We start from the raw sequence: 15,057 nt of genomic DNA on the forward strand, positions 1-15,057 counted from the left end.
GAATGAATGACATATGCTCAGGTGAATGAATGAATGAATGACATCCGCTCGGATGAATGAATGAAAGACGATCGGGTGAATGAATGAATGACATCCGCTCGGATGAATGAATGAATGACATCCGCTTGGATGAATGAATGAAAGACGATCGGGTGAATGAATGAATGACATACGCTCGGATGAATGAATGAATGACATACGCTCGGATGAATGAATGAATGAATGACATACGCTCGAATGAATGAATGACATCCGCTTGGGTGAATGAATGAAACGATCGGGTAAATGAATGAATGACATACGCTCGGATGAATGAATGAATGACATACGCTCGAATGAATGAATGAAAGGCGATCGGGTGAATGAATGAATGACAAACGCTCGGGTGAATGAATGAATGAACGACGCTCGGATGAATGAAGGACATACGCTCGGACGAATGAATGACATACCCTCGGGTGAATGAATGAATGACATCCGCTCAGGTGAATGAATGACAGGCGCTGGGATGAATGAATGCCTGAACTACGCTCGGATGAATGAATGACAGGCGCTGGGATGAATGAATGCCTGAACTGCGCTGGGATGAATGAATGACAGGCGCTGGGATGAATGAATGCCTGAACTACGCTGGGATGAATGAATGAATGAATGAATGAACGACACAGGATCGGATGAGCGAGTGACTGACTGAATGACTCTCCGCCCCCCGGCCTTTCTGGAGGCTGACCTGGCAGGCTGCGCGCGCCGCCGAGGGGGCGGGGCCGGGACGCCGAGGAGCCGAAGAGCCGAGGAGCCGAGGAGCCGAAGAGCCGAGGAGCCGAGCCCCGCCCCCGCCCCCCCCGGCCGGGGCGCGAGCTTGCGCGCGAGGCCCCGCCTCCGCGTGGCCGGCTGGCGCCCGCGCGCCGTTGGGGGAGCGCGCCGCGCGCCGCCGCCGCGCGCCGGTGTGTGTGTGTGTGTGTGAGTGTGCGTGCGCGCGCGTGCGGGTCGGGGGGGGGGGGCGCAGCGCTCGCCGGTCGATGGAGGGGCCCGTCCGGATCGCCGGCATCATCATCATCATCATCATCATCGCCATCGCGCAGGACGAGCGATGCGGGCTTAGGCGTCCGCGCTGAGAGGTGCGGGGGGCGGGGACTCCCCCCGGGACCGGCCTCCCCCCTCCCCCCCCCGACCCCGGTCCTGCCCAGGTGCAAAGGACGACGACGACGACGACGACGGCGACTCGCCCCTTCCCAGCGCTTAGCCCAGTGCCCTGCACACAGTAAGCGCTCCAGAAATACCCCTGGATGAATGACCCCCCCCCCCTTCTGCAGATTTCTACAGATTGCTCCTACTCCGTTTGCTTTATGAATGATGTCTATCGATCGATGATTCTATTGATCTCGACGGTATCGATGCTTGGTCTTGCCGTCGGTCCCCCCCTTTGAGGCTGCGAGCCCCTGCTGGGGCAGGGATGGTCCCCAGTGGTCCATTCCAAGCGCTTAGTCCAGTGCCCTGCACCCCGTAAGCGCTCAGTAGATAGCCCTGGATGAATGAATCAGTGAATTTGGGGGATGGAGGAGCCCTCTGCCCCTCCTCCCCAACCCCCCTTCTCCCCTTTTCCCCCTTCCCCTCCCCATAGCACTTGTGCAGATTCCTCCAGATCATTTCTACTCGATTTATTTTATGAATGATGTCTGTAGATCTATGATTCTATTGATCCCCCCTTTGGGACTGCGAGCAGGGATGGTCCCCAGTTGTCCATTCCAAGCGCTTAGTCCAGTGCTCTGCACCCCGTAAGCGCTCAGTAGATAGCCCTGGATGAATGAATCAGTGAATTTGGGGGATGTCCTCCATCCCTCTGCCCTCTGCCCCTCCTCCCCAACCCCCCTTCTCCCCTTTTCCCCCTTCCCCTCCCCACAGCACTTGTGCAGATTCCTCCATATCATTTCTATTCGATTTATTGTATGAATGATGCCTATAAATCTACGATTCTATTGATCTGTGATTGTCTGTAGATGTATGATTCTCTTGCTCTTGATGGTATCGATGCCTGCTTGTTTCGTGTTGCTGTCTTTTCTCCCCTTCTAGTCTGCCGACCCATGCTTGGGCAGGGATGGTCCCTATCTGGTGCCCAGTTGTCCATTCCAAGCGCTCAGTGCAGTGCTCTGCACATAGTAAGCGCTCAGTAGATAGCACTGGATGGATGAATGAATGAGTGAACTTGGGGGATGGAGGAGCCCTCTGCCCCTCCTCCCCATTTCCCCTTCCCCTCCCCGCAGCACTTCTGCAAATTTCTACATATCATTTCTACTATATTAATGATGTCTATAGATCTGTGAGTCTATTGATCCGGATGGTATCAATGCCTACTTGTTTTGTTTTGCTGTCTGTCTCCCCGCTTCTAGTCCGTGAGCCCGTAGTTGGGCAGGGATGGTCCCTATCTGGTGCCCAATTGTCCATTCCAAGCGCTCAGTGCAGCGCTCTGCACAGAGTAAGCGCTCAATAGATAGCATTGGATTAATGAATGAGTGAATTTGGGGGATGGAGGAGCCCTCTGCCCCTCCTCCTCATCCCCCCTCTTCTCTTCCCCCTTCCCCTCCCCACAGCACTTGTGCAGATTTCTACATGTTATTTCTACTCTATGTCTACACATCTATGATTCTGTTGATCTTGTTGGTATCGATGCCTACTTGTTTCGTGTTGCTGTCTTTTTCCCCCTTCTAGTCTGCGAGCCCATGCTTGGGCAGGGATGGGCCCTATCTGGTGCCCAACTGTCCATTCCCAGCGCTTAGTCCAGCGCTCTGCACCCAGTAAGCGCTCAGTAAGTGCCATTGAATGAATGAAAGGAGCGTGTCCCCTTCCCCCCCAGAGGCCAGACATCCCCTTCCCCCTTGACAGCTGCCCCGGGGGGCAGCGAAGGCCCGCACCCCGTGGCCCCCCATGCCCGCGGGGCGCCGGACACACTGATTTATGTGCGGGGAGAGACTGGCGAAATCTCCCCCACAATGTAGCTTTCTCTGCCTCCCGAACCCTCGGCTCCTTCCCAGCCCCAGGGAGCGCATTTTTCCTCCCTGCTTTCCCTGGTCTGCATTATCGCCGGCCAAATACATTACAGCTCACCATTTACTTCAGTCTGCAGCCTCCAGACCTTTGTGTGCTCTGCTCCCCGCGTCCAGGCGTTTCGGGTGATAAATCACTGGACGGGGCAGGGGAGGGGTGGATAGGGAAGGGTACCCTTCCCCCCGTTATTGTTCTCTGAATCAGGTGGGAAGATTTTCCTGGGCCCACGAAGACCGGTTAAGGATGCCCGCCTGCTCCTCTTCCCCTGCAGCCCAGAGCTTTGTAGTGATGCCCGTTTAAGCAGACTTTTTTGGCATTTGTTAAGCGCTTCCTATGTGCCAAGCACTCTTCTAAGGGCTGAGGGGGGATACAGGGTCATCAGGTTGTCCTATGTGGGGCTCTCAGTCTTCATCCCCCTTTGACAGATGAGGGAACGGAGGCTCAGAGAAGTGAAGTGACTTGCCCAAAGTCACCCATCTGACAGGTGGCAGAGCCGGGATTAGAACCCATGGCCTCCGACTCCCAAGCCCAGGCTCTTTTCACAGAGCCGTGCTGCTTCTCTGACTTGTGGAGGGGGCCTTTGGGCACCTACATTGCCGGTCCCCGTCGCCCCCGGGGCGAGGGCTGAAAGATGCCCGAGAGCCTTGCCAAACACCCTTGACCATTGATGTGTATATATCTATGATTCTATTTATCTTGAAGGTATTGATGCCTGACTACTTGTTTTGTTGTCTGTCCCCCCTTTTAATAATAATAATAATAATAATAATAATGTTGGTATTTGTTAAGCGCTTACCATCTGCCAAACACTGTTCTAAGCGCTGGGGTAGATACAAGATAATCGGGTTTTCCCACGTGGGTCTCTCAGTCTTCATCCACATTTTGCAGATGAGAAAACTGAGGAGCAGGAAGTGAAGTGACTTGCCCGAGGTCACACAACTGACAGGTGGCAGATCAGGATTAGAACCCATGACCCCTGTCTCCCAAGCCCACGCTCTTTCCACTAAGTCACGCTGCTTCTTTTAGACTGTGAGCCCGTTGTTGGGCAGTGATGGTCTCTATCTGTTGCCGAATTGTACATTCCAAGCGCTTAGTACAGTGCTCTGCACACACTAAGCACTCAATAACTACGAATGAATGAATGAATGCAAGAGCCCTCAGGTGCCCTAGCTATAAATCAATTCACTGGTAACCTCATTTCCAAAACCAGCTCCTAGGAGGCCCGTCTAAAGATCCTTTGGGTCTGGTCGAGAGGTCCTGATACATTTGAATAAAACCCGAGACTGCCAGTTCTGTGTCCCAAAGTTTGTTCTCGGTGGCTAAATTGTTTACAGCTATTTTTCTCAAGGCGGATGTAGTAGCCAACGGCTCTCCTTTTGAGAGAGGATGGACCACTTAGGATGCTGATTTCTGGAAACTTTAAATTATCTGCTGTTTTAACACAGACGCTCGCGACCAGAAAGCATTCTTAATAACACAGAGAGGCATAAAGTGCTACAGTATCTGTTCTGCACATGTTTCCTCGAACTTAGTCGTTCGAGGATGGAGAAAACCTGTTTCAAAAACCAGAGGAGAAAGCCATGTGTCTTGGGTGTGTGTTTGGCAAACCGTAAGGCAGAAACATTTATATCCTATTAAAAAAAAACAAAGAAAAAATGTATATTGTTTTAAGTCTCATGCAATAACTCGGTTATAGAATTCCGAAAATCTGGCCGCCCCGGCAGGGTTTAATCGAGGCAGCTAGGAAAATCAGTTACCAGAGGTACGGCTCTATTGTTTGTCAAGTAACTCACAGGGGATGCTTTGATTGCGATGGTTCTCATCAAACTTCTCCTCTGTGGAAAGTGCTTAAGCAGCTCCAACTTTCAGATCAGAAAGTACAAAGGACCCTAAGGAGGCTGGATCACATTGATCTCGCTTGTGTAGGTTGTGTGTTTTGCGCCTCCCCCCTCGCCTTCCCTCCTTCTCTTCCTTGCAGGTGGTTTGACTTTGGAGTGAACTAATTAAATTGACTTTGTTTGAGAAGGGACTCTTCTCTCCAGGTCTGTAAGGCAGTGGATTAGGGCAGTGTGCCAGAAGAGGGATTCCTGTCACAGGGCTTTAGCTTTAAAGGGGCAGGTTAACCTGGCTGATTTGCTGTCCCGTTTCCACTGATCTGGGTTCCAGTTTGCCGGTGCGTTTTCCTGGCCTTTTCTGAGCAGGCCCAGGTGGGCCGGGGGTTACTTCTAGGCCGAATCGCACGAGGTTTTGGGCCAGATCTAGATTGGAGTACAATTTCTCTGGCTAATTTGATCTCCCCGTCTCCCCCTTCAAATGCCTAAATGAAAAAGGGCCTTTTAAAGTACGGGACTGGGGAAATAATACTGGAAATCGCATGCTTACTTGGCGAAGGGCAGTGGAGGCGAGAATGGCAAATCCAGAAATTTCAGGGATCCGGTGTGGAGGGAGGTGGAGCTTTGTTCATTAATTTGACGGTCAAGCTCCCACCTATCTCTTTTTAGCACTTGCAGTGTGTAAAAATTACAGATAAGCGGTCACATCCAAACTAGAGAGGAGGCCCTACAGGTAACATTTTCCTGCAGTAACGCTCAAGGGAAAGAGGAGTTCGAGGTCCTAGGCTATTGCCTAGGGATTTTCCTAAGAAGGAAAAAGTTGCCCCCCTAACCCCCCTAACCCCCTCCCGTTAATTTTTGTTTAACTTGGGTAGAGTCCTATTTGCTGCCTTCCACTCAATCTCTGGGCTTTATTGAAAAGTCCTTCTCGATTGGGGTTCCTCGTAGACGTGCTTCTCCCCAGCTCCTTTTAGAGAGAGGTGGAAAAGGGAACATATTTTGCCACCTCCCTCTCGGTAAAAATTGCCGCTGGTGATATGGAAAATGCAGAATGTCACTTTGAAAGATCTTGGATTACGGTGAAATGCAAAACTGTCCCCCCTCCCCCCCATTCCCCCTCCGAGTTTCCCCGGTTGTCTGCTCTCCTTCCACTATTGTCCAGCTTAAAACATACAGTATCGTTGTCATCTGTCTTCAGAATAATAGTCCTGAGGTGATATTATTAATGTGGCTTTTTAAAATCAAACTAATTATACTTGCCTAAAAGAGCCACATGTGTGTGATTCTAGCGGCCCGGTGCCTTTTGAGAGCCCTGGAGACAAGCTTAGTGAATAGAGCTGAAAATTCATTCTGTATTTGATTAAATGGAACAGACTCGCTGCTCCTTACCCCAGCAGGGGCTAGGAGATCTCTTGATCCCCGAAGCGGCTCCGAGACCCTGGGAATTCCATTAGCGAGCACCTGAGGAATTTCTGCCCTGCAGGGCCTTTTTGTGCATGTGTGTCTCTGTGTCTGTGTGTGTTTGTGTGTGCATGTGTGGAGGGAGTCCAGCAAAGCCGAGCAGTGCTGGGCGGGGGGAGGGAAGGCTCCTTATGTTAGCAGATCTAAAAATCAAGGCCTGACTTAAGAGTTTATCTTGTAAGAGCCACAGCGCACTGAACTAGTCCGGATTTTTACACCGCAAGGGGAACTGGAGTCGTGCGTTCTCGAAATGAACTCCACTTAGGCAGCCCCGAAGCTGATGGCTGGGCTCCCCATCAGGGACACAAGTACCTACACGTTTGCAGATCGGGTAAGTTTATTTTTCAACGGTCTTGCGATAAATATTTAAAAACGGAATTGGGAGTTAGTTAGGTCTTGCTTCTAGATGTCAGTGCGCGGGAGTCGGGCCTCGCCCCTGGCTGTTGATGCATCTTTTCCGAAATTTTGCAGTTGAAAGTAGAAGCCAGGTCAAATCGATGATGATGATGATTAGGCAGGGGAGCGCTACCACTTGGAGCAAAAAGTTTCCTTATTTTCCCCAGTTGCTTTGTGATGATAGAATTGTAATTCATGTGAAACACCTCCCTTCTGTATTGCCTTTTTGCTCTTAAGAAATTGCTTCTAAGTGTCACTTGGGTTTATTTTGGCAATCGGGATCGGGCGGCTTTGATGATTTTGGGGCATGACTTTCAGGCGTTCTCCCAGAAAAAGCGAGAACGCCAGGATGTGGAAAAACCTGAAGGCTGTTTTGAAAATTTGGGGCAGAAGGTTCCGAGGAGGATGAAGTATGTCGTGTGTGCCTTAAGGGTTCGTTAGCTCAACATGTTTATACAGTAGTAAATATTTTGCGGGGCAAATCAGTTGTGAATCTTAATTGACCCGTTGTAAGTGACACTTTACTGATGGGGGGGACTGGGGTTAATGGTGATAGTGAAAATTAAGGATAACACTTTCTGAGCCGGGTCAGGATGCAACGGCACGTTTAAGGATTTAATCGTTGCAGTTTGTCACTGACCAAACCAGGAATGTATATAGTGCCAGCCACTTCCCTGCCTCAATTACACAATCTCTCCCTCTCTTTTCTCTCTCTCTCTCTCTTTCTCCCCTCCCATCCCCCCCTTTAAAAATGCACGTCCAAGCAAAAGAAGTTTGGAATGTGCATAAAAATATTTTTTCAATTTAGTCCTCAGAGCATATTTACTGTAGCCAGAGTGAAAGGCTTTTGAATGAATCAAAGTAAACATTGAAGACAGTTTTGCAACAATGAGTTGTGTTCACTATTGTTTTGGTTCCTTTCTGGTGAGGTGAGTTTTGATGGCCAGAAGGTACAAAATGTACCTCAAAGATCATTTTACCCTCCCTCAAGGCAAACTGGAATGTAAGAGCTTCAGTTCTGAAAGCCAGTGAGGTGCCTTAGACAGGGGGCCAAGATGAATCTGTGAGTTGCATTAGGCGCACAAAGAAACCCAGTAACATAACACACCTTGCTTCAAGTCCCATGTTTCTTCCTCGTTCAGATGTCTCTAGAGAGCCTTCCACTTGGAAGAGTTGAAATGACCCTTGAGAAGTTGATATAACATTTTGATTTTGTTGGGGATGAAAATGTGCTGTTTCCATAAAGGTGGATGTATACCAAGTCTATTTGCATTTCTTTGCTCCAGAATTAATTTACTGGGTCTGAGTACTGTAATGGAAAATAAGGAATTCCTAGGAATAAGGAATGCAAGCGTGGAGCAGCGGCTAAGTGAATAAACCTCATGATGGTCACGAAACTTCTTGGTAGGTTTTTTTTTTTAAATGGTATTTGTTAAGCGCATACTATGCTCCAGGCGCTGTTCTAAGCACTGGGGTAGATACAGGTCAATCAGGTCAGATACAGTCCCTAACTTACCTGGGGTTCCCAGTCTTAATTCCCACTTTATAGATGCAGTAACTGAGGCACAGAGAAGTGAAGTGACTTGCCCAAGGTCACACAGCAAGACAATTAGCGAAGCTGGGATTAGAACTCAGGTCCTTCTGACTCCCAGACCCTTGCTGTATCCACTAGTCCATTCTGTTTTTTTGATTTGGCTTCAGTTTTTCCAGCAGATGTTCAGTCAAAGCCACGTGTTATTGTTTTATTATTTTCTTTTTTTGGTGGGGGCCATTGGCTATTTACGTACTGTACCTTCAGAAGCGTGGAAGAATCCATTCCTAATGTTTTCTCCATACAACTTCTGCGAAAGTAATTTATAGAACTTCATTTGTTCCATTTTTGTAAAATACCCTCCTTATTCTAATCACTCCACCCAAAGAATTACACTCTGATGACAGCAGTCTCTAACCAGTGTAAATTACAATCAGTTCTGAGATGACAGGTGTAAAATATGTCTTGCACCTCGCCTGCGGAAAGGTCGTCCTCTGTGGAAAACCCTGCTTCCCTTTCCCTAGGGAGAGATCTTGGGAACTGACGGTGGAAGGCCCCTGGCTGGTGACAGGAGTGTATAGGGAGAGAGAGCCTAGTGCTAGCGCCCAAGTCATTTAGGACTTAAAAAAAATCTTAGTTAACCCCCTGGGCTAATTGCCTTCAGGAACCAAAAGTCAGGACCTCAGTGGTCGTACTTTCCTTTCCCCCAAGGAGAGGCCCTGGAGGCTGTTTTCTTGGACCGTGGGCTTTTGGGTTGGTCAATTTTTGAGGATGAGGTTTTCACTCTTGTGTTTGGAGTGTAGTTGTAACTGGCCACCACCCTTAAAAAAAAAAAAAAAATTGCTGTAATCTTATACCTCGTCCCGGAATTTCATAACTTTTTTTTTGAGTTTCTGCCACTGTTGTTGGAATTAATAGAACAATATGCTGCGTATTCAGGGAAAAAATGTTTTACTTCTCACCAACCACCATATACCCCAGTTGGATTCTCCCTGTTATTATCCCGAGGCTGGAAACCAAAAGAGCAGTCTCGGACCTCTCTCCTCGGCCCCATCCCAGGCCCCTTGACTTCCCCGCTTAGGGACAGTATCCGGCTTAGTAATCCTTCCCGGTACAGTTTGGCATCGGTCAGCCCTGGCATCAAGACATTCCGGTGAGGTAAGGAGGGATACCAATTATTTCCCCGACTTTACACATTAGGAAGCGGACACCGAGGGGTTAGGGATTAGGACCCCTGACTCCCAGCCTCATGCCTTTTCACTCTTCACGACGCCTCAGAGAGCGGGAGCCCCCAGCTCCTGCCCCAGGCCTCCCGAACTCAGGGAAGCTGCTCCCTTCTTTGGTGGGTGTGCGTTCATTCATTGTCATATTTATTGAGCGCTTAGCATGTGTCAAGCACTGTACTGAGTGCTTGGGAGAGCACAGTCTAACAACAGACAGACACTTTCCTGCCCGCAACGGCTCGGAAAAAGACTCTCCATTTGAACTGCACATGCACAGGTTGCTCAGAAGCAAACCCGTCCATGGACGGGAAAATTCAAGATGGTGGCCCCAGTGTTTGCCAGGGCACCGTTGGTCGCTTGCCAAGTCACACTGCCATGCTGTGGTTTGGAACCCCTGCAGTAGATGCAGTTACTAGTGTTTACGGGTGATCGTGATAGGTGGCTCTCGCCAGCTCTTCTGTTGTCCAGAGAGCCCGAAGCCCTCTCTTTCTTTTGATTTTTACCCCTTCCATGTTGGAACCGGTCAGTATTCTCAACCGCATTTTTGTGGAACTGGTCTCCAGAGGAATGCTACCTGTACCAGGCCACCAGTGGCTCGGTGGCAGTGCCGAGGACAAATGGTTAATGGGACCTTTCTAGGAAATGCTGCAAAACTGGGAGCCAATTAACCATCCGGGGCTCAAGATCAGCAGAGGTATATGAAAGGGCAGACCTGAGATGAAGGGAAGAAAATTTGGTGGAGGTCAGGCTTCAAAGCCTTAGGAAAAAGCCCGCCTTCACTGTGAAGCCTTCCCTGCTGCCCTAAATACAGAATCCACCACAGGCACCTCTGCTCTTAAGGGAATTTTTGTTACCCATCAGCTCACCCCCTCCTACTTTACCTCGCTGGTCTCTTGCTAAAACCCAGCCCACACCGTTCTCTCCTCTAATGCTGACCCGCTCACTGGACCTCGATCTCATCTGTTTTACTGCCGGCCCCTTGCCCACGTCCTCCTTCTATCCCGGAACTCCCTCCGTGATCGTATGACAGACCGCCGTTCTGCCCACCTTCAAAGCCATCCCCAAAATCACAATTCCTCCAAGAGGCCTTCCCCAGTTAATCCCTCGTTCTCCCCACTCTCTCTCCCTCCTGAGTCATCCGTGAACTTGGATCTGGACTCTTTAAGCCCTTGATATCCACCCCACCCTCAGGCCCATGGCTCTTGTGTACATATCCTTATAGCCTGCCATTTCCTCTAACTAGTTTATTTTAGTGTCTGTCTCTCACTTTAGATTATAGGCTCCTTGTGGGCAGGGATCTTGTCTACCAACTCTATTGGATTGTACTCTCCCAAGCGCTTATACGGTGCTTTGCTCACAGTAAGCATTCAGTCCAAACCATTGATCAGTTGATTTCACAGGCAAGAACCTTGTCTGACTATCTCACCAATTCCCCTCCAAAGGGCTTGCAGAGAGTAGGCACTAAGTAAAAGCCATTGATTCTGTTCCTAAATGAAGGTTTTCAGGTACCTGGGGAATCATTTGTACGTTGCCATTTTTTTTTAATGTGCCCACCCAGATAAACCAGGTTTGAGTATTGTTATAATAATAATGTTGGTATTTGTTAAGCGCTTACTATGTGCAGAGCACTGTTCTAAGCGCTGGGGCAGATACAGGGTAATCAGTTTGTCCCACGTGAAGCTCACAGATAATCCCCATTTTACAGATGAGGTAACTGAGGCACAGAGAAGTTAAGTGACTCGCCCACAGTCACACAGCTGACACGTGGCAGAGCCGGGAGTCGAACCCATGACCTCTGATTCCGAAGCCCACGCTCTTTTCACTGGGCCACAAGTCGACCACAGGCAGGGAGAGTTGTTCTCGGAAACGTATAAATCCTCAAAATTAGAGAAACTTTGTCTTCTCATTTAAGTGCTAGGGTCGTGCTTCAGCCGTGCTGACGCTTGCTTGGAAACTGTCAGTGAATCCTTGGCCTTTTATGATAACAAAATGAAAGTAATTAGCCGTTGCTTCTCCGGGATAATTTGATGTCTGTTCAGGGGGTAATTACATACACTACCTAGGTGGAGGTGAAATTGGCAGGGGGGCAGGACTATTAATGGCTCAAGTACCGCTTCTTTCAGAATCACATTTTTGCCTTGACAGCAGAACTTGTACAATCAACTCTGCGCCATTAAGAAAAGAAAAATTGCTTCACCAACTTGGAATTAAGATACATGAGTTTACCCGCTTTCATTTTATTTATATTCATTGTCCTCTGGGCATGTGTACCTCAAAATAACAACAATGAATTACAAGCAACCAGACGGAGGGTGAACACAGGCTTAACTGATATTAGTGTGTAGTACAAAATGCTAATCAAGTTCTTTTGGTAGTAAACTTCTGCCTTTCTTTATGAGCATTCCCTTTCTCTCTCTGCCACCCCTCCCGCACGCCCCCCACCCTCCCCCCACCAACTGTCTTGGAGAAACAAATACAAACCTGCCCCGTCTTAGCTCACAGCACTGTGAGAGTGAATATGATTGCAGGCAATTCCATAATTCATGAGTTGCACTCCCCGGGAATTCCATTTAGACTGTAAGTCCCTTGAGGGCGGGAACCGTCTCCCAGGCCCTTAGTCCAGTGTTCTGCACCTGCAAAAGGCTCTCGTTAATTACCGCTGATTGAGGAAAGACTCTCCCATTTAGGAGAAATTGACCAGAAGCCCCGTTTTTAGTCCATGTTTTGTAGAGAATGTGACAGTAGAATTAGGGGATCTTCTTCCGACCAGGCCAGCCTGCCTGGATTCAGCATGATACGCGTGGGTGAGCACTACAATGCAGATTTTCCTCAACGTAGGGTTTTGCAAGAATGCAAGCTCCACGTTCTCAGAGAACTTGGTGTTCTCACAGTGGGACCACTGGCCCTTGTGGGTGTGCACCCATTTCCTTGGAAACATCACTGTGACCTATTCAGATGGGCATCGCCGGGAGAACGTTCCTGAAGCCCTCAACAAAAGTGCTTGCCAAATTGCATATGTGAGAGCTTTTTGAACTTTTTAAGAAGTTCTACGAAAAGCTAAAGTAGAGAAATATAATCATTCGGACATCCTTCTGACATATACAGGGCGACTGCAACATACTCTTATTGGTAAATATAGGCTAGACATCTTCTATTACCGTTTCTCTGAACGGCATTCCTGTTCTGAGTGAAGCCGCAGTGTTATTGGTCTTCAAATAGTGACAAACCCAAGACCAGGAAGGACAGACTAGATTATAAAGGTGGGGGTGGGGGCACCAAGGACCTCCCGGAGTGAGGAAATATGTGAATTTCTCAAAATAGTGAATAATTATATTAATCGAACTGCGTGTTCACAACTGAGATGCCTACTGATACTGCAAGATATGGCTGTCCTTCACACTCACAAACAGAGGTACAACCTCCTTTCACCCGAGAAGACTGAGTGACTGACATTCCCACCCAAACTATTCAAATTAACTGTGGCAGAATTGACCCTTCAACCAAATTCTTGATTTTGGTCCTTTTGGGGAAAATATTCTCAGATAAATGCCCCATATTTCATAAGAGCGGATTCCAGTATTAACCAAAATAATCACCATCTACGATCAACAGTAGCAGTCTTTAAATATTCACCTGCTTTTTGTCTAATGAAAGATGACCATCTACTCGTCCGCCACATCTTGTTTTTGCTTGAGCCAAAATGGCGAAACCTCACATCTTCACGCCTTACTTATCAACACTTGTTTGCAAGTACCCTCTGTGTGCAGGGCGTTGTGCTAGACACTAAGGAAGTTACTGACATCACAGCACATCCCTGAAGTGGTTGCATCGAGGGAAATAATCCACGGGGTGGGGAAAGGCATCAATTTTCAGAAGTATGTGAAAAAAATTTCCAAGAATCCAGTGAAAAATTCAGGCTTCTCCAGTTCCAAAGTGAAGCCCCTACCTGTCTCAAGCCCCAAGGGTTGAAAATCTTTCCTCTTCTTGTGTCAGGGTCAGGGTGGAGGTCTCTCCTCCCTTAGGACCGGTAAAGGGCCAAGGCTTTTGCTTCTAAAGTAGGAGCTGAGAAACTCCGAAACTGTGATCACGGCTTCTGCCTGTCTTTAGTGATTCGCGCCACCCACCCAAGAAAGAGCAACGATCCCACCCTCCTGCTTCACGGGAATCAGTTGATCAATCTGTGGTGTTTTTTTAGTGCTTGCTATGTGCAGACCACCGTACCGAGCACTTGGGGGATGAATAATAATAATGATATTTGTTAAGTGCTTGCTATGTGTCAGGCACTGTTCCAGGCACTGGGATAGTTACAAGTTGTCGGATGCAGTTCCTGTCCCACAGGAGGCTCGGTGTCTAAGTAGGAGGGAGAACAGGTAATAGATATGATGAAACTGAGGCACAGAGAAGTGACTTACCCAAGATCAAACAGCAGACGTGAGGGAGTGGGAATTAGAACCCAGATCCTCTGACTCCCGGCTCCGGGCCGTTTCCACTCGGCCATGCCGATGGATCCCCACTTTTAGGTTGGCTCACTCAGGCAACATCTTGAGCTTTCGCACTCACCTATGGCCGAATTGTACTTTCCAAGCGCTTAGTACAGTGCTCTGCACACAGTAAGTGCTCGATTAAATACGACTGAATGAATGAACAAGTGTGGAATGCTTACTAGTCAATGAATTTCTTACCTTGCTTTTTTATCTTGTGTTTCTCCATGCTTCCATTTTTTTAGACATTTTCCGTTTGGCAGTTTGTGTCCGTTGTCTCCCGCCGTTAGAATTTAAGGAACCTAAATGCTAGAAACCTCTAGAATGTAAGTCAGTTGTATTTATTGAGCGCTTACTGTGTGCAGAGCACACTGCTAAGCTCTTGAGAGAGTACGCTATCACAATACAACAGACCCATTCCCTTCCCACAACGAGCTCGTCCTCAAGACTGTAAACTCGACGTGGGCAGGAAAAGTGTCTTCCAACTCTGTTATATTGTACTCTCCCGAGCACTGTATTTGCTGCGCTCAGGAAATACAGTGGATTATTTCTGTGATTTTTCTACCAAGTGCTTAGTACAGTGCTCTGCACTCTGGCGCTCAGTAAGTGCTGGTGATGGTGAGAATTTTCCCACTGAATCGTATTTATTCCCCAGCATCCTAGAGCCTGGCTGGCAAGAGGCCATTTCCTGTCAGTGGAACAAGAGGGATGAGTGACCAGCCTCCTATTAGTGGACTAGAGTGTTGTCATTATTATTTATGTTATTTCTTTTGTGTTTGGGAATCATTTTTTAAAGAGCCATTGTCATGGCGGTTAGGCCTGAAAATAATTTGACATTTGTTGCATTTGACAGCAGCCGCCGCAGTCGGGTTTTTCCGTCTTACGATACGGCATGTGCAGTGGTTTCATGGCAGGGTTTTGCAGAGTGGGATAAATTTTCAGCTCAGGGATTTAGCTATATGACTCTCATTAATGCTAATAGGAGTCTTGCAGCTAAATCCCAAGGCCTCAGCCTAAATGTAACCCCGAGAGTAAGACTGGGGTGTGGTTTTTTCCTGCTGTCGTGAACTTCAGTAACGCCCTGTTTTTAA

The 15,057-nt window shown here is 48.3% G+C and overlaps 1 protein-coding gene across 3 annotated transcripts in view; it reads left to right on the plus strand.

The window, feature by feature from the left end:
• The first annotated feature begins 998 nt into the window (after window positions 1–998).
• CDON (cell adhesion associated, oncogene regulated) overlaps window positions 999–15,057 on the plus strand; it is a 102,921-nt gene continuing 88,862 nt past the window's right edge. Inside the window, exon 1 of one of the 3 annotated variants that reach the window (XM_029074890.1) lies at window positions 999–1,118. The gene's annotated coding sequence lies outside the window, so the exon portion shown is untranslated. Of the gene's footprint in view, window positions 1,119–6,446; window positions 6,667–15,057 lie in introns of those variants that run through there. The other 2 variants (XM_029074889.2, XM_039913410.1) reach the window with 2 other exon arrangements.

This window comes from Ornithorhynchus anatinus, chromosome 11 (assembly GCF_004115215.2).
Source record: "Ornithorhynchus anatinus isolate Pmale09 chromosome 11, mOrnAna1.pri.v4, whole genome shotgun sequence".
In the NCBI taxonomy this organism is placed as follows: domain Eukaryota; kingdom Metazoa; phylum Chordata; class Mammalia; order Monotremata; family Ornithorhynchidae; genus Ornithorhynchus; species Ornithorhynchus anatinus.